This window comes from Chlamydotis macqueenii, chromosome 2 (assembly GCF_036417535.1).
Source record: "Chlamydotis macqueenii isolate bChlMac1 chromosome 2, bChlMac1.mat, whole genome shotgun sequence".
Taxonomy (NCBI): domain Eukaryota; kingdom Metazoa; phylum Chordata; class Aves; order Otidiformes; family Otididae; genus Chlamydotis; species Chlamydotis macqueenii.
The window spans coordinates 77,207,279-77,227,785 of record NC_141557.1 but is presented as its reverse complement, the minus strand read 5'-3'; positions in this window follow the sequence as shown (position 1 = coordinate 77,227,785).

The following is a 20,507-nucleotide window of genomic DNA, read 5'->3' as shown; positions in this document are numbered from 1 at the left end:
TTGTCAAACACAAGAGTAACATCCTGATTTTAATGCCCATACACAGAGATATTTTAAACTTGACCCCTTCTTCCTGCTGTGACCCAGTTCGTGATCAGTAGGGAAATAATAGTCTTGTTTTCAGAAGTGAAAGAGAAAAATCCAGCCATTGTATTAATGCAATCTCAACAGCTGGGAAATAAATCACAGTGAATCATTTTTCCCCCTGTATTGTATTGTGTTGTTTCCTCATTTGCAATGCCAGATCAAATTTTCTTAAGCACCTCAGTAATTTAGGTGTCTAAATCCCACTTTTCTACATGGAATAAGCAGGTAACCTCTGTGTCTTCATTCCCTAACTATACAAGAGAGATCACAGTTCTTCCCCTTTGTCTGCTTCCTTCAATACTCTTTGGATTGTGATTTTTATCATGTATTTATAAGTATTTGGCGTAATGGGGGATGAACTTTAATTGCAGCTGCAAGCACTATTGTAATACAGGTAATAAGCAATAATTATAGTAACAGATGTTGCCAGCTTTTAATTCCATTCTCAAGGAAATTTAAATTCCTTTATTTGAGAATGGAACTCTTCAGCAGGGTTTTTTATTTATTTGTCTCTAACAAACATTCAACTCCGTTTTGAAAGCAGATATTACCCCACACAATCTGATTGCATAGTGTTTAAGTCGCTTCTTTATATTTTTCACAGGTTTCTAAATATTAGTCTCCTTTCAAGCCATACCACCCTGGTTGCCTTCATCCTAGCATGTTCTCAGAACTTTATTTTGCCCCTCTTGTGACCCCTCCACATTTGAAAGATGCAGCAATAGCAAATACTTTGAAAACATCCACCAATTAACTGTACTTATCTATAAAATAGTCAATCATTTCATTTACTTCCTACGACTTTTGTTTTAAAATCCTATTGAAATCACCTAGCTTTCTCTTTGAACTTGGCTAAACCAGTTCTTTAATGTCACACCTATTAATTTAATTTCTCATAATGCCCCACCTTCTTTGGATACATACTCCATGCTGGTACTAAATCTACAGCATTCTGGGCTGCCTCACAAATATGTTGTTATTTCTCAGCTTAAATTAAACTTTTCCTCACATGTCTGCCTCTGCTTTTTCTTGCATTACAATAAGCAACCAAATATCAGCAGATGTTGTCTCAAAGAAGGTCATATTTAGTTTTCTCCCTGTTTTTCCTTTTCTTCTGGGAAGAATGAGGAAATATTTAATTTCTCTCTCCAGAGTTTCACTTATGCATGTGACACCACATATATAGATTCTAGCCAGATGAAAAAATAAGTGGGTTGTGTTGAAAATACCATAAGGAAGACTGTCAGGACTGTAAACAGTGGATAACTGCAGAAGTCAGACTACTAGGTGTTCTTGTTGGTCTAAGATTTCAGAGGTTTGTGTGTTTTTTTTTTTTTTGTGGGGGTATGTAGTATGTATAATATAACTCTTGGATCACTACATCGTAAATTCCATAAACATTTTTTTAGTAAGTTATTAAGAAAAAATATTTGGAGCTATTGAACCAGTAATGCGAAAAGAGAATGAGCTAGAAGTATTGGGCAAGAAATAAACTTGACTAAATAGAAACTTCTGATGAAGAAAAACAGCCTTTTAGAAGTGCGAGATATATTTTTGGAATTACAAATTTGTTTTCAATGCTTGTTCTACCAATTGATCATGTGCATTTGTCTTTAAACAGAAGGGTACAACTCTTTGTGTTAACTTATGGAGGCCAGTTTTGAAAGATATCATATGTTTAGGTAGAATGTTGCATGTTTAATGTTTTGACCTAATATAACTTTTAATCATAAGAATTCATCATGGAACCAGTGTTCTAGTAAAATCAGGCTTAAAAAATATTACTTCCTTTATAGAATACTAGAGACAACAGTTGCGGTTATTTTGTCTTTTTGCTTTGATAAATTCCATGATTTATCAATTGCTTTCTGGTATCTCAGTCTTCAAACAGACACTATATGGTGTTCTCTAACCTATATATGCCACTGTCCCAATCCATAGAAGAAAAACAATACAGATTAGCAAGGAAAAAAACAGAAAAAGGTTAAACCTGAAAGTATATAGTAGGGCAGACTTTTCTTAGCTTAAAATGACGATGATAAAAGAAGTATAGAATAGAATCAAAGAACCATAGGACAATTTGAGTTGTGAGGGATCTTGAAACATAATGTAGTCCCAACCTTCCTGCAATGAGCAGGGACATCTCCAACTAGATCAGGCTGCTCAGAGTCTCATCCAACTGAACTTAAATGTTTCCAGGGATGGGGCATTGACCGCCTACCTCTCTGGGCAAACCGTTCCAATGTTTCACCACCCTCATCATATAAAATTTCTTCCTCATATCCAGTCTAAATCTACCTCCTTCTATTTTAAAACCATTAACCGTCATTCTATCACAACAGACACTGCTAAAGACTTTCTCCCCATATTTCTTATAAGCCTCCTTTAGGTGCTGGAAGGCCACTATAAGGTCTCCCCGGAGCCTTCTCTTCTCCAGGCTGAACAGTCCCAATTCTCTCTCAGCCTTTCTTCATAGGAGAGGTGCTCCAGCCCTCTGATCATCTTTGTGGCCCTCCTCTGGACTCGCTCCAACAGGTCCATGTCCTTCTTATGTTGGGAGCTCCAGAGCTGGATGCAGTACTCCAGGTGAGGTCTCACAAGAGCAGAACAGAGGGGTAGAATTTCCTCCCTTGACCTGCTGCATATGCTTCTTTTGATGTAGCCCAGGATATGGCTGGCCTTCTGGGCTGCAAGCACACATTGCTGGCCCATGTCCAGCTTTTTGTCCACCAATACTTCCAAGTTCTTCTTGGCAGAGCTGCTCTCAATCTCTTCATCTCTCTCTGTATTCGTACCGGGGGTTGTCCTGGCCCAGGTTCAGGACCTTGCACTTTGCCTTGTTGAACCTAATCAGGTTTGCATGGGCCCACTTCTCAAGCTGGTCCAGGTCCGTCCGGGTGGCATCCCATCCCTCAGACATGTCAACTGCACCACATAGAATGGTGTCATCTGCAAATTTACTGAGGGTGCACTCAATCCCACTGTCCATGTCATTGATGAAGATGTTAAATAGTATTAGCTGAAAAAATATATGCCACCCAGGAAAGAAAAAAACAAACAAAACTCAACAACTAGATTTACAGATTTTGACCCTATGATACACAAAGAATGCGTCTTTATTATACTTGTACAAGGCTATCATTCTAATGAAAGATTTTACTCATTAAAAAAATGCTTGTAGAAATCAAGAATTACTCTTCCTTTCCATCCCCTCATCTTTATTATTGAAGATCTCTATTAACGTTTAGTGAAATTAATCCCTGTCTAATAATAGGTTAAATAAGAACTGAATAACGAACAGTTTTTAATTTACAAAAACTTCAGTTTCATTAAGAATGCCACTTGGAATACTTCTGAGTTCTTTATCTGTCATGTGTGCTTATCTTCTGTGTTTTCTGCCACACACTTTTTCTTTTTTACCAAAAGCCCCAAGAACACATACTCACTCTTTACTTTCTTCCATGCTTGCCTTCTGCCCAACCTGAATGACTTACTACTACCTCATCCCCCATTTTCTAGCATTTCCTGCTGTAGCCTGTAAGCACACATTCCCTCTGGGGCCCTCTGGAGTTATGTAGATCCACAAACAGGAGCAGGCCATGTATAATTTATCCCAGAGGACCCCATTATTTTATGAGGACCCCAAGCCAAAACTCTTAACATGAATTGTTCATATCTTTAAAAATCAACTTTCCCTCTAGCCCTGTGCATTCTTTTTTGTTGTTGTTGTTGCTTTTTTTTTCTTTTTACAATATCCTCAGATATTATTACCACTAAAGGTCAAAATTAAATTTTCAAAACTGAGATTTTTCTCTGAATTTTGAAGATTGAGAATTTATTTTTATTACATCATTTGATAACCATATCTTTACTTTCTAGACATACTGTTAACTCCGTGTCATTACAGTGAGAATGGTGGATGTGTAAGAAATTCATAAAGGTCATAAGGATACAAGTATACTAGTTTGAAAGTACTTACTTTTCACTTGAAAACAATTGGTAAATGGAAGAGGTGGAATTAGAAAATTCTTCTGGTCCAATATTATTTTCTTTTTCATATACTGGATGAAATGTGTAGCTAGTCTATATTGCAGCTTAAGGTATTTATTCATATGTGGCCTAGAGAGGCAGCTGAAACTATGTGTGGCAGAGCGGATTTAACACACAGAGAAAACCACTGTCCTCACAGAAGAGAACTACTATGTACTTCTGATTTGACTTTCATTTCTATTTGTGGTTTATTCTTGCTTTGAATCTGAAATGCAATATAATTCACTCAGGTCATGGCGTTCATAAAGTAGCAAAGCTGATGAATCCATTCCTGCTCTCAATGAGTTAGATATTTTTACTTCAAATTGTACTTTAGCTTACCAGCTGGAGCAACCATTCAATCTGCAAATTCCTCAAGAAGGTAGATTGCATCATATGATCTATGCAGCATAGCAAACAGCTCCAGGTTGGGCTTTTGATCTTGTTTGTTTGTTTATTTGTTTGTTTTACAGTGGTGGATAAAAATGCTAAGATCCACTGTATCATAGTCATTGGCTGGGGGTTGTAGTTCAGCCCCCATCGGGACTAGACTACGCAGTCTCTTTCTCACTCCCCCCACCCTCCGAGAGAACAGGGGGAGATAATATAAGAAAAATGGCTTGAGGTTTGAGACAAGGACAGGGAGAAATCCTTAAAGTTACCCTTATGGGCAAAACAGACTCTACTTGGGGAAAACTATTCATTTATTACTAAAATCAAAGCAGGATAATGAGACAGAGAACAAGATAGCCTGCCCCCACCCCTCCCTATTCCCGGTCTTAACATGATCTCAAGGGAATGGGGGTTGCTTCTTCCTTGTTGGGGGAAAAACTCCTCACATTCCTCCCCTGCTCCAGCATGGGGTCCCTCCCATGGGCTGCAGTCCTTCGTGAAACTGCTCTGGCGTGGGTCATCTCTTCCACAGGGCGCAGTCCCTCCAGAATGGCTGCCCCAGCGGGCCCTCCACGGGCCACAGCCGCCTTCAGGCATCCACCTCCTCCAGTGTGGGGTTCTCCACGGGCTGCAGGTGGATCTCTGCCCCTCCGTGGACCTGCATGGGCTGCAGGGGGACAACCTGCTCCACCATGGTCATCACCACAGGCTGCAGGGGAATCTTGGCCAGGAGCGGCATTACTCCTCTCCCTTCTTCACTGACCTTGGTGTCTGCAGCCGTTCCTCTCACAAGAAAAGTTCTTCACAACAGGCAGGCAGACGCCTCTCAGGATCTTTTTACATCTCATTCACATCTTGTCTCCTCTCCACTTCTTGCAGCCGGGCCAGGCCAAGTCGGGCCCAGTCAGCCCCCTGGCAAGAAGCCAGAGTGTGAGGCCTGCAAAGCCCACAAGGCTCACACCTCCCCCTCTCTGCCCCTGCTCAGCTGCTTCACATCTTCTTTTTTTTTTTTCTGTTTTCCCCTTCTTAAATATGTTATCGCAGAGGCATTATCACAGGACATTCTGCTACCAATTGGCTCGGCCTTGGCCAGCTTGCCCTAGGCCCGGCCGAGTCCACTGAACAAAGGGGAGCAACTTCTAGCAGTTTCCTACAGAAGCTACCACCTTAGGCCCCCCCTCACTAAACAAAACCACAACACTGGGTGGTTAAACTCTTGAGTTTATCCAACTTTAGGAAGGGTTTTCATGTGTGCAATATGAAATATAAATTACAAATCATTGAAGTTCCCGTAAATTTCTAGATGTTTTGTACTGTGTCTGATCATTGGCTTACCAGAGATTAGTCTTTCAGGCATAACTGTTCTTCATGTTTAAAGAATTCCATCTGAGACTAGATGGAAGAAAGTACCTCATGAATAATATACTGAGAAACTGGGTAATATAAAGTAGCTCCTAGGTCCCCTGAAGATCCCCATGGATTACAGCACACAGCTGTTTGCTTTGCAATTGGCTACATTTACCAAAGCATTAACATCCTTATTCACTATATTAATGGAAATTCCTGCACCCATTTCTCTGCATTCAGGCTGAGACAGGACATGGACAGCTTTTTGAGTTTCCCATGAATTGAGTGATTCTAGAGCAGAAGATAATTTCAGGAGAACCTCTGTGTTCTTCGTGTCACTGTTTGGAGAGAAGCATAAGAAAAAGACTGTAATTGCTATCTATCTAATTATACATTTTTCCAACCTAAGGCACATGAGGCATGCTGTCTTGGCAGTGCCTCCCAGTTGGAAGCATTGTGAATTCACTGCTGTTGCCATTGTCTTCCTTTCTTGGTCTTCTTTCTCTCTGGGGAAATGATATCCATTGATAGAAGAAAGGAAAGGTTAAGTGGTTAGTGCTGTCTAGTTTGTTTGTTCCCAACTTCCTTCCAGCCTTCCTTTTCTTCTTCCTTCTCCAATAACTATTAATACTGAATATTAGTTCTTCAAGAAGGACAAAATAAGAAAATGCTTTGTTTCAACCCTAAGCTGTAAGCAAGATAGATGGTCCATACAGGATGTCCTGAAGACTGTGACAAAGAGGGAACACCTTTAAGAGCTAATTTATGTGAGAGAAGATCAGTGCTGTCTTCCTCTGGAAGAATATAATGCAACCATCTCTAAACTAGAGCTCTAGAATTTGGGTTTTTATGTGCTTGGAATGGCATTTGAATGGATGAATTTGTCTAATTACCTCTGTTTGACAAACTTCACTTAATCTAATGGTATAGAAACATTAATTCTTCTCCTGGTAATTAGTTGCTTGATGCACCCAAAAATGTGGTTTGTACCATGTGCACTTTTGAAGGACAAGACAGAATCTCCATTGCAGCTACATCACTGGAGATGAATAATACTGGACACACTGTGTCCTTGTCATTCTCCATTCCTTGGTAGCCTTTATTAATTTAGAAAGTATTGGGTGGATGGATGATTACAGGTAGAAATACTGTAAAACCTATGAAATTGGAGGGAGGCCAATAAAATCAGCAGCCCAGTCTCCAAATAAAATATATGGTACTACTAGTAAAACCCCCTAGACTACAGGCAACTTGAAAGATTTTTGTGTTCAGATTATAGATTTATGACTTACTCTTTTCAATATTAATGAATGCAGAGAGTATTTGCCTTAGGCATGCTATAGTAGCAATGCCTTGAAACTGGCAATAATTGCTTAACACTCTGAACAACATAATTATATATTTTGGAGAATTTTAGCAATTGATTTAAGGATGTATTGTACATCAAAATGGAGCAAGTATGATCTTTTCAAGGAGTAAAACCGCTCTTTCATCCTTCGACATTTGAAAGCTGGTTTGCCTCCAAACAAATCACATCGCTTACATTTTACATGCATATACATTTTGCAAGTCTTATCATTACTGAGCCTCACACAGTATGGGCTTAAAAGTTTAATCAAACTGAAAACCATGGTCCACTGATGTTGTATAGACCTGCTGGGTTTAGAGCTGTTACAAGAAGACATGTTCCCTTTGCAGCCACAGAAAGTCAAATTAATTACCATGTAATGATTCCTTCTGAAGAACAGAATTGCTTGGCCAGACTTTAAATATGGATGTGTAACTCTAGTACCTTTATTGGGTGATTTTTGTTTTGCTTTGGTTTCTTTGTCAAGACTCTGTGAAGAGTGTTTAATTAAAAAAAAAATATTAAATTCATGGAATCATAGAAGAGTTTGGGTTGGAAGGGACCTTTAAAGGTCATCTAGTCCAACACCCCTTCAAGGAGCAGGGACACCTCCAACTAGATCAGGTTGCTCACAGAAATTCTTTCACTTAGCATTCAAAGATGGATATTTATGTAAATAAAAAATTCTTCAGGCTTTGGTGTGAATTAAACTTCTATTTATATATTTTTTTGTGAACTGCAAATGTTCATGGAAAGGTTTGAAAATGTTTGACATTAGTAGCTTATGTTCATGAATTTTTTTTTAAACTATTTGTTCCACATTATTGATGGTTCAGTTCTTCCTCACTGAAAAGGAGCATGGGATAAGCAGCAGGTGTTGACTGTGGTTCTGTTAGTACCTAGATATTGGGGGAAGCATATTATTGTGCAAGTTAGAAAGGAAAAGGAAGGAAGAAGGGCCCTACAACATAATAATGCATCTATTGTAAGAATATTAAAAATCATTGTTACTCTTATATTTTTTCTTTACTTTTTTTTTTTATTAACCTGAAGTAAAATATTTAGGAATGATAGAGGAGGGCAACAGTTGTATCTTTCACTTTCTGTGAAGATTTACTGCTGTACAGGTAAGGAATATTTCCTACATTCTAGGAAGGTGAGGGTGACAAAAAAGAATGAGGCTTTAGTGCTGGATGATGTAGGCAGGGAAAGGTTCCTTTTTCTTTCTGGGTGACATTTCAATAGCTGTAAGTTTCACATCTCTGGAACAAGTGAATTGTTGTACTGGTTTCTGCTTAGACTGACTGACCTTCTACAACAGACACATATCAGGGGCCTAGAAAACCCTACCCATGTCCTCCAGCTTTTTAAATGGTTTATGAAAAAAAGAATCAATTCAAGAAATGACATCTGTAAGTATTCCTGAAAAAAAAGTGCAACAAAATTAAATTATATTTTCAGTAATCAGAATATGCTATTTTAAATAACTTGTAATTATTATAAGAAATGAGATATTTTCCTCAATTCCTGTGTATGCTGGTAGATGTGAAAATGTCCCATTCTTAACTCCTGGGATCTTTAAATTATTTATTAAAGCTAAGTAGTAAATCTTATGTATCTCATTGCCATCTTGATAAAGTCTCAGTGCTAAAGGGTTTAATAATAATGTAGATTGTAACAGCTGCTACATTCGGTGTTCTTTCCAACTTCAGATGATTTATTTTTGAAGTTTTATTTCTAAAGGTTTCCAGTTAATTGCTGCGTGCTTTAATTGTGCTTTGGGTATGCTCATCTTTTGATCACAGTGCAAACAGCAAACCATGCTTGGATAAATCTTGAGGGTATCTGCAGCTTGATGGATTGTGTATGTGACTGTCACTCCTTGGTCACACGGGATGCAGGTTGAGTTATTAGAGCAGTGCGAACTGTAAGAAAATCACAGAACCTAACAGTGCTACTAGTAGTTCTATGCCGTGTCATAGCTTAAGTACGGCTTTTAAAAAGTGGGGAGGAGTAATAACCCCATTGCCTTGAAAGCATTTAGTCATTAGTCTCCCAGGTAAAAGCTGAAGCTGAGAAACAATGGTGTTGAAGTTAATTTGCATTCTCAAGGTGTTTCACCAGATAATTATATCCAGTTCATATGTCTTCTGAAAATTAGATGGATCTCTTCTCGTAAGCCTGTTTTTAAACTCAGAATAAAAGTGGGGAAATGCTTGGATCCTCTAGCTTGCAATAATATGAACAAGTTATATTAGTTGCTTAATCTTTTATGCCTTGCTGGTGTTGTGAGATTATTCTGAACAATGTTTGCCTCATTTAATCATCTTTGTGTAGACACTCTTATGGTCATACTTGGTCAATTTATTATTAGTCACTATACTAAAATATTAGTGTCCTTACCATTAAAATAAACTCAATGTAACTGAATGTGGGGGTTTTTTTTGTTTCTGAAAAAAATGTACAGTTTTCAATGTACTTTTGAAAATCAGAATTATCTAATATAATAAGCTATTATAAACGAGTTTGTTCATAGCATACGGGTTTCTAAACTCACACACGAATCTTTCCCGATGATTTATATACTGTGACTGTGGTTATTCTAACCATATAAATGCTTCATCTGTTCTTATTTTTAATTTATTTCTCCAATCACTTAATCTAAGCAATATATAAGGCAAGGATTATTACTGGTTATTTGTGACCTCAAAAAGATTTATTTTATTAATTTTAACTCCGGTTCTTTGGTTTCGTTTAGTAGCTCCTTGTGCTAGCATTGCAAGAAAAGGGAACAGTTTATCATTATTTAGTTTTAATATCTTTTATTATGGTATATTTTCTTTTCCATCATCTTCCATTTGTGTTCCTTCTGCAATCTTTTCAGTTCTTCACTCAGCTGGACTGTTTAATTATTTTTTATTACCATTACTTGAAGTTCTTATTTCTGACACTTTTTTTGATATGGCTTTTTCTGTTTTAGTAAAACTATTTCAGTAAAATGCATATGCATGTATATCAAGACACATATACACAGACTAAACAACTCATTTTCTGACCACTTTAAGGGAGCAGTAAGTACAAGATAGTCTATGTAACAGCCTAAAATACAGAGATTAACTGAGAAGCTAGCAGACACTAGAGTTACTAAAAGATCCTTTCTTATCAAGGACTATATGGATTCAGAGTTCCTCCATTTTTCTAGGAATAGATAAAGCATTTATAGCCAGAGATTGTATTAAAAGTTATTGTTGGTTAGCTTTATAAAGACAGAACTCTGTGTATGTGGCAGAATAAAGGTGGGATATAGCCTGCATGATGTGGATAAATGTGAAGAAAAGTTTCCATTGTGACCACACATTTTCCTATATATTATTATAATTTATATCTACATGAGTCATGAGATAACTCTGTTAAACTTTCTAACATATTTTTATTTCTTGCAGAAAAATTCTTATTAATTTTCTTAGTGTTCCTAATAGCCATTTTGAAGTTAAATCTCTAAACAGCTATGTGAAGTCCCACAGAAAATATTTTTATCAAAGTTTTGAAAAATAGTCTGTCTGCACGTGCTCAGTAGCAGACTAAATGCAGCTCAGTGAGTATCTGAAGCCATAGACACTTTTTCCTTCCTAGAATCTTCAATCTTTCTACTTTTACTTTTCGGTTTTAATATCTTTTTAATTCCTTGTTGGATGTTTAAATGAAGCAATGGTTCATCTCTCATCATGTAGCAAAAATTCTGCTGTTTGTAGTAGCAGCCCCTGTGGCCTTCTTTTAAGCTTGCCCACAGTTTTGGGCTTCTTCATTACCATCTTTGTGTAACCAGCATAAATAAATTCCATTTGGATAATAAATTTAAGATTGGAATAAAGGATGAGTCTTATTTTTATTCAAAATTTTAGTGTATAAAAATACTTACACAATCACTTTATTGAGTAAAGGTTTCTTTAGACTAATTTGCACTAAAAGAATGTCTTTTATAGAATAAAAAGCCTCCTTACATTCTCTTACGAAGGAGTCTGCAGAAATCAAAGTGATCCCTATGTGATTCCTTTAGAGACAGTAAGATTCATTACAAAAAGTAACAGTAAAAAAGGGCATCCCTTCCACTTGTCCTGACTGGCTGTAGATGCTTACATATTATTTTGTGTAAGATCACTGCAACCTTCTCTGAATTCAGTAAAGCCGTTCACTTTATTGTTTGGGACCTAAAGGTTGCATAGTTACTAGATGTAAGTCTGAAAAAAAAAAAACAAACCCTAACTCAGGCACTAAATCTCAGTTTTATAATCAGAATATGATCCATACCTGTTTATGTGTAAACCTTGGAATTTAAAACTAAACCCAGAATGGAGCTGCTTATCTTAGGTACACTTTTGTTTTTAGTGGAATTACAAGACATACTTTTCAAGACAGGGATTCCTGGATTGTTTATAAGCCAAATAACTTTCTTTTTAAAGCAACATAAAGGAAAAATGCCTGTCAATGTAACAAACAGCAGTTCTCACATGGTGTACTTTTATCTTCTAACGCAATTCATTTTGAAAAGCATTTTTTTTTTTTTTTGTAAATTACATATATGATTGAGTCAAGCTCCAGCCTCAGCATACAGTACAAAAAGTAGCGGGGCTGAATAAAGTGGACCATTGTGAATGTGCAATGGGAATAACCGAGAATCTTAAATCTGTTCCGTTTGTTAAGAAATTAAAACAGTTGGAGCTCAGTCCGGACAATGTTTTTGAACAGCTGTCCAGAACCTATTTGTGGCTAATCAGTGTACTATTCAGAGCAATTCCACTGATTCATCTTCCTACAAAAACACTCTGCACAGACCATATGAAACAGTCATTCATTTTTTTGTTGCTTGCCTCTAATGTTATAAATAAAAGGAAGTCAATTAGTAGGTGTTTTAGTGGTGGCTTTTGCCACTTTGATAAATGTCATTATAAACGAAAAATGAATAATTGCAATCTTACATATAGGTTGAAAAATTAACCTCATTCCCCTCATATGGAACGGAATAAAGAAAACTTACTGGAAAACATGCTCCTGGGAATTAATCTAGCATGTCAGTGGGGCAAACATTTCCAGTATGGGCGAGGGGGAAAAAAGCCTAATAGTTAAGCTGTTTTCATTTGCTACAATTTCACCCAACAGGCAACTTTACCTCTCTCTTTGAGATAGGTGTCAGAAATTGCTTTCTCACACTCAGATTGTGGTATATACACACACAGGATTTATTTCAGCTAGTGCTTCTGTGTTGTTCTGCTGTTTTCATACCACCCCACCTCCCTCGAAAATGGGACACTATTGTTACCCCACACATCACTGGGCAAAATGTCCAACTGTTAAGCCTGGGAGTTACACATATTGATAGGAGAAATAGTCTAGGATCATACAAACAGCATCAAAACCTGTAGATCCACTGAGGAAATGAGATTAGATTATGCTAGAGTATGGCCATCTACCTCGTACCAGTTAGGCTGTCTCCCTGCTGAAATAATCTCACTTACAGAATCATAGAATCATAGAATGGTTAGGGTTGGAAGGGACCTTCAAAGGTCATCTAGTCTAACCCCCCTGCAAGGAGCAGGGACATCCCCAACTAGATCAGCTTGCTCAGAGCCTCATCCAGCCTGGCCTTGAACGTTTCCAGAGATGGGGCCTCCACCACCTTTCTGGGCAACCTGTTCCAGTGTTCTATAACCTGCATCGTAAAAATTTTTTTCCTAATTTCTAATCTAAATCTACCCCCCTCTATTTTGAAACCATTACCCCTCGTCCTATTGCAACAGGCCCTACTAAACAGCCTGTCCCCATCTTTCTTGTAGGCCCGCTTGAGGTACTGGAAGACCGCTATCAGGTCTCCCCGGAGCCTCCTCTTCTCCAGGCTGAACAGCCCCAACTCTCTCAGCCTGTCCTCATAAGAGAGGTGCTCCAGCCCTTTTATCATCTTTGTGGCCTTCCTCTGGACCTTCTCCAACTGGTCCATGTCCTTCTTGTGTTGGGGGCTCCAGAACTGGACACAGTACTCCAGGTGGGGTCTCAGCAGGGCAGAGTAGAGGGGGAAAATCACCTCCCTCGACCTGCTGGCCTCACTCCCCTTGATGCAGCCCAGCATGTGGTTGGCCTTCTGGGCCGCAAGGGCGCATTGCCTGCTCATGTTAAGCTTCTCGTCCACCAGCACTCCCAAGTCCTTCTCCTCAGGGCTGCTCTCAATCCATTCCCCGCCCAGCCTGTATTTGTGCCTGGGATTGCCATGACACAGGTGCAGGACCTTGCACTTGGCCTGGTTGAACTTCAGGAGGTTGGCACGGGCCCACCTCTCCAGCCTGTCAAGGTCCCTCTGGATGGCATCCCTCCCTTCCAGCGTGTCGACAGCACCACACAACTTGGTGTCGTCGGCGAACTTGCTGAGGGTGCACTCTATCCCACTGTCCATGTCGCCGACAAAGATGTTGAACAGGGCTGGGCCCAGCACGGACCCCTGAGGGACGCCACTCGTGACCGGTCTCCACCTGGACATTGAGCCGTTGACCACCACTCTCTGAGTGCGGCCATCCAGCCAACTCCTTATCCACCGAGTGGTCCGTCCATCAAACCCATGTCTCTCTAGTTTAGAGAGAAGGATGTCGTGCGGGACAGTGTCAAAAGCTTTGCACAAGTCCAGGTAGATGATGTCAGTTGCTCGTCCCTTGTCCACCGATGCTGTCACCCCATCATAGAAGGCCACCAAATTGGTCAGGCACGATCTGCCCTTGGTGAAGCCATGTTGGCTGTCACCAACCACCTCCTTGCTCACCATGTGCCTTAGCATGGTTTCCAGGAGAATCTGCTCCATGACCTTGCCAGGCACAGAGGTGAGGCTGACCGGCCTGTAGTTACCTGGGTCTTCCTTATTCCCCTTTTTAAAAATTGGGGTTATGTTCCCCCTCTTCCAGTCATCGGGGACCTCAGCAGACCGCCATGACTTCTCAAATACGATAGCCAGTGGGTTGGCAACTTCATCCGCCAGTTCCCTCAGGACCTGCGGATGGATCTCATCAGGACCCATGGACTTGTGCACCTTCAGGTTCCTCAGGTGATCACTTGCGTCAGGTCTTCTGTTCATTGCCTCAAACTGAGGTGGCATGTTTCCTCGAGATCTATTCATTTGTTTGCCATGTTAAAAACTCAAATTCCTGTATAGTATTTTCCCCTCTGTCTTCTGCTCTTTTTTTTTCTCTCTCTCTCTCTTTTTCTCTTCTTCCTTTTCTTTCTTGAAAGAAATGGCTGCTAAAACTGTTCATGGTGATAGATACAGAGTGTTTCTGAATGCTGGAAACATATCTAGTAATTACACTGTTCAGACATGAAGATTGTATTACCTCAAATTGCCTGGAATGATGTCAATTTATCAAACTTCCTGAGAGAAGTTCATCTCTGCTGTAAAGCGATCACTTCTCTCTCTGTTAGCTTGCTTTATCTAATACAGAGGGTCCAGAGGGGATTTTTCCACTCTGTTTTTCAACCTCATCCTCTTTTGGATTCTGCCAGACCAATGGGGAAAAAAAGAGAGTGTGTTTTGTGACTGCCTTGTTTATTTTATCATCTTTCAGTGCAGTGGAGGGAGAGGACGTATAATTTGATTTGAAAGCCCAAGACAGCTAAGCAACAGGGCTTTGACAGAGCAGCAGTAATCATGTCTGCTTACTGAGGTAAAACATGGTCTGTTTGTATTCTAGACAGAAGATTTCAATTATGCTTGTTTAAGACTAACAGATTAAAAAAGATAAAGATTCTTTTCCTATTAAGCACGCTTTTGATGAGTCATTAATGCAAGTATTAAAGCATACTTCCGGGACGTTTTCCTGTCTGTTTAACACTGCCAGAAGGAAGAGAACATGTTTGTAACATTTGTCTGCCCATTAACAACCAAAGGTTGTCCTACAAAATGATTTTTATCCTTTGGACTATCAAAACCAGAATAATTTACTTAAAGTTAGGTGTGCAAATGGAGTGTTCTTAGTCTTTTTTTCCATAGTGTCATTCCAGTGGTTTCAGATTAGCTGACCTAAAAATAAATGTAAGGTTTATAGGAGACTTGTCTTGTTTGGAGGAGAGTTACTTGGTGGCAATCCAGACTATTATCTCTCAAAGAGTAAAATGAAGCACATTTTCTTAATAACCTGAATTAATTTTTTTTTTAGTGTGCTTACTTTCATTCTTCTGATAAGGACATATGTTTTTGTATGATTTTCTGCCCTGTACTTAAGATCTAAATTCTGATTATTATAAAGTAGCGATTTCGCAGTGTAGACTGTTTGTCAACGAAATGTGAGCCAAAATCTGAGCTTTTAATCTTATTTCTGTTTGTTCTATAGTGTTCTATAAGTACTAAATAGTTTTCAGAATGGCATGGTCACACAGGCAGACAAATCAAAATAAGCAACAGTGAGTACTAACTAAAAAAATAGTTCTGGAATATCTGTTCTGTTTACAAGATTCTTGTTAGCTGAAACATACATACAGCAAAGTCACTGACCATATTCCCTTAACAAATCTTAACCTTGAAAGAAGAAGCATAAAAAAGGCTGCTCCAGTGCCTCCAGAACCCCCCATTTTCCCCTCTCATGAGTGGAACCAAATTATCTTTAAGATTTGGAGCTTATTTGGACTCAGCTGCTTCCAATATTTCAGCTCAGGGAGGAACTTTTAGCTGGGAGACTAAAAAAGCCTTTTGGGACTTTATTAACTTTACAATCCTTCTTGGCTTTGTATTTTACAAAGACACCCAGACACTTTAATCCTTGAGGTAGCGCATCCCTGTGATTTAACTAATTAAGCAACACAACGATGTACTGCTGTGTAAGCCTGACAAAACCTCCTATCCTGGGTGTGTAGTCCAGAGCACCAGTGAAATGACACAGTGAGTGCATTCATCAAAGGTCCTGTTAACAACAGAAGAAATAGGTGCTGAATAAAATCCAAGCCAGGTTTAGTATCCTTTGATAAGACTTCATCTTGTAATTTTCCTACTACATTGCTGCTACTTTTACATCCTACACTCCCCACATTTTTGATACTATCAGGCTTACATTCTTGATATGAATGGTTTTATATTCATAACATTTCCTCAGGGAGTAACTCAGAGAATAACTCAGGGAATTCCTGAATTATTTTAAAAGTGTAGATCCTTAATTCCAGGTTTGATTTAAGCTGACTGATTAGTACACATGTTTTCAAAGCTCTTCCTCAGAAAGCTATTATTGATGCAGACTGTAATCTTTGAACTACTTGCAACAATGAACCATTTTTTTTATTATATTTACATGGGAAATTACAATTATCTCATGTCCATGTCTCTTAGGAATCACTCTAATAACACTAGTCCACAGTGTTACCTGTTGCTTCCATCCTCACCAACCAGTTTAAAGACTATTTCATTATGTGATAGCTGAAAATTTTTTTTGCATATGTTTTTACTATTTCTTTTTAATGACCTGTTGGACTACTTCAGACATCCCCAGTACAAACTGTCTTATATTGCCCCATGCCAGAAAGAAAACCTGCTGTTCCTGTGCCTGCTGTCGCTATTACACAGCATAAAAATCACTGTCCACTGAGGAAGATCGTGTTGTCAGCACTGTCTGCCAAAGTGACACTGAACAACTTAGGTCCTCTCTCCTACTGTGCTGTACTCCAGGAAGGCACTCAAGGAAAATAAAACAACCGTAGCTTACTGTCAGGCTTAAGAATGTGTTCTGTAAAATATGCTGTGAATAATTCTCTTCTTCACATTTTCTTTACAACTCTAAGTCTCCTGGGGAAAGATGCATATGATTTGACAGTATTTTGGTATTGCGAAATAAGAATTTTAGCTCTATTGTCAAATAGACAATAGGCAAAAAAACTCACCAGGCATTCAGTTCCTTAATAGTAGGAACTGGTTTGCATGAAAGTGGTTATGGTTTTGTTGAAATATTAGTTATGACTGTTTTGCTTTTTAAGCATGGCGTAATTCATGCTCCCTTTTACACATACACGGAGATGTTTATAGAGCATTCTAGAATTAAGATTTAGGAGATAAAATGTCAGCTCCTAGTTAAGGGAGTGGTAAAGCAGGAAATTATGAAAATTATAATATGATCCCTCTTGCTTTGAGGATAGACAGTGGTAGCAGCAAAACTGCTTCTACCTTAAACACAGGATTTAAGGTACGGTTTCCACGGTAGAGCCCTAAAGAGGCGACTGAAGGCATCTAACAATATATATAAAACCAATTTAACAGCAGTGGTACATAGTGGTAACAGAGAGGCTAGGACAGACTAGCAGGGCAAGGGGGTGAGTAGTTGAGAAAAATGGAGAAATACTCAGTGACAGAGGCTGTGAAGAAGGGACGAGAATCAGGGGACTTATAGGGAATTTAGAAGGGTGAGAAGTCTCTTTTGGTTTGTTCATTCTCCCTCCACTCCATACCCTTCCTAATGTAACTTGCAACCCTTTCACTGATCTGATTTTGAAGAGATAATTCCAAGATGTGTTTCAGGGTTTTCCTCTTTTACCTTCTGTTCCTGACTACAGCCTGTTCAGGTACCTGAAGTTCCTATGCTGCTTGTGCGTGAGTGGGAGGGAGAGAGGGAAGGAGGAAGAGGGGAACGAGGTGGATGACAATGCAGACAAGAAAGGGGAAAGGGGTGTACCCGTGAAAGGCTGCAAATATAACATATGAACTATGTAAAAATTTATCTCGTGAGACCCCTTCTGGAGTACTGCATCCAGCTCTGGAGACCTCAACATAAGAAGGACATGGGCCTGTTGAAGCGAGTCCAGAGGAGGGCCACAAAGATGATCAGAGGGCTGGAGCACCTCTCCTATGAGGGCAGCCTGAGAGAGCTGTGGCTGTTTAGCCTGGAGAAGAGAAGGCTCTGGGGACACAGAGATCTTCCAGTACCTACAGGAAAGATGGGGAGAAACTCTTTAGCAGGGCCTGTTGTGATAGAACAAGGGGTAATGGTTTTAAAACAGAAGGAGGTAGATTCAGACTTGATATAGGGAAAAAAAATTTTACACTGAGGGTGGTGAAACACTGGAACATGTTGCCCAGAGGGGTGGTTGATGCCCCATCCCTGGAAACATTCAAGGCCAGGTTGGATGAGACTCTGAGCAACCTGATATAGTTGGAGATGTCCCTGCTCCTTGCAGGGGTGGTTGGACTAGATGACCTTTGAAGGTCCCTTCCAACCCAAACTATTCTATGATTCTATGACAGGGTAGTGACTATTGCTTGTGGGAAATGCTTCCTTCTCTCTTTTGTCACATTCCCAGCAACTGTCCTTGTTGTCTCTCCTACCATGGCAGCTGTACCCAGGTGCATGCAAATGTTCTCGGTGTATTTAAATTTAATTCAAGGGTTTAGAATTGCTATAATGTGGTCTGATGCAGTAAGAGTATCTGTTTGAAACATTTGGACAAATGTGATGTGATTCTGAGCTTCAAAACTCTTGCCAGATTTGTAAGCAAACAAACAAACAAATAGAACAGAAGTCTTCTGTTGCAGCTTTCCCACCAAATATTTGCAGAGTATATGCAGAAAAAAAAGGGAGGCATGAGAGGCAGGAAGATTTTGGTTTGTTGACCTTTTTTCTTCTTTAGTATAAAACTCAACATTGAAGAATTTGGAAAAGTCTGTAGTGTGTAAACATTTGGTAAAAAGAAAAAGAATTATTTTTAACAATAAGGTTCTACAGTTATAACCACCTGGCATCATTGCTTGTTCACTACATGACATACAGGAAGACCCACTAACAGGTAAATAGTTCCTGGGGAAGGAGGGGGAAGAAAGAAGGAGGAAGGGGAAATCAATGAACAGACATCTTTGTGGTGACATTCTCATCATATCAGCTGGAAACTGGAAGCCTGAAACAGTCTTTGCACCTTGAGTCATCAATAATTTTCAAACATCATCCTCAATAAAAGATGTGTGCCTGATGGACGGTGATGGAGTGCTGGTTTTAAGCCTCCTCTTGGCTGAATTGCTTGTTGGCGCTGGTACACAAAAATAAATGTAAGTGTCCTTTGCACCCCCATCCCATTTTCTTTTTTAACCAGTAAGTATTCTAGAATGAAGCTTTTAAATATTTTATGTCTAAAGTGCCTTTTTCATTAAGAATACACTTGTATTTCCTGACATTGAAAATGGATCAGGATCATCACTTGAAAAAAAATTTTTTTAAATGCAGATTTTGAATGGCTGCCAGGACTGAATAAAAAAATCCCTGCGGAACAAACACTATAAAAATCAATACCGTTCTTTTGAGGGAGGTATATTTATCTGGTCATGTCTCCTTGCATTTCACTGTAGTACTTTTTGTGGTTTTAAGTCTTTTTTCTTTCAAAAAAGGGATGCCTTGTACCTGGTTAAACTAAAAAGAACTTTTGCACTCTTTGGGCCTTAAATAAATAACTGATCATCATAACTAAACAGACACTTCTTAAGGATATTTTTAGTTTCCCATTTTTAATATTGCAAATTCCAAATTATATTTAAATTTGTTCTTTCACACGTTATTGTCTTATACATATATATACGAATAGAACCACTCGTGCACAGCCTCTGATTTCTCTACATTCCCCTGATTCTCCTCTTTCCTTGTTTTTATTTTTTTTTTTTGAGTGAGAGAGAACTAATCAAAATAAAGAATTAATTTTGACTGAGGGGCTTGATGGACTGTTCTTTTCTACCTGAGCCTTTTGGAGAGATCTCTTCATCCTACCAGACCTAAGCTCATCCTACTCCTTGTAACAGTTCAGATCTTTCCGTTGAGATACTCTTGTGATCACTTGTTAACTTGTTTCATATGAAAAGACCTACATTTTAAGCACTGTAAACTAGCTCAACTCAGTTTCACTGAAATAGGTTAATAAACATGTTTTCAAGTTCTGAGGAGGCAGCATTTAGCAGCATGACAGTGAAGAGCAAGGGGATGTATAGCAGTAGCTATTCAAGTTGGCTTATCTGTAGCCGAAAGAAAAGATGTCAAAAAGTTCTTAGAAAGCTTACATGCACGGACTGTTGACATTCTTGAACACTGCTGTTTCCAAAGTTTTAAAAATCACATCCAAGGTGTGTATAAATGCCAGCAGGTAAAAAAAAAAAAAAAAAAAAAAAAGAGAAGGAAAAATATGAAAAGAAAAAAAAAAGTTGTCTTATTCTGAATTGGTTCAGCAATCCATAGTTGGAGAAACTAACTGTGGTCGGTGACAGCCAACATGGCTTCACCAAGGGCAGATCGTGCCTGACCAATTTGGTGGCCTTCTATGA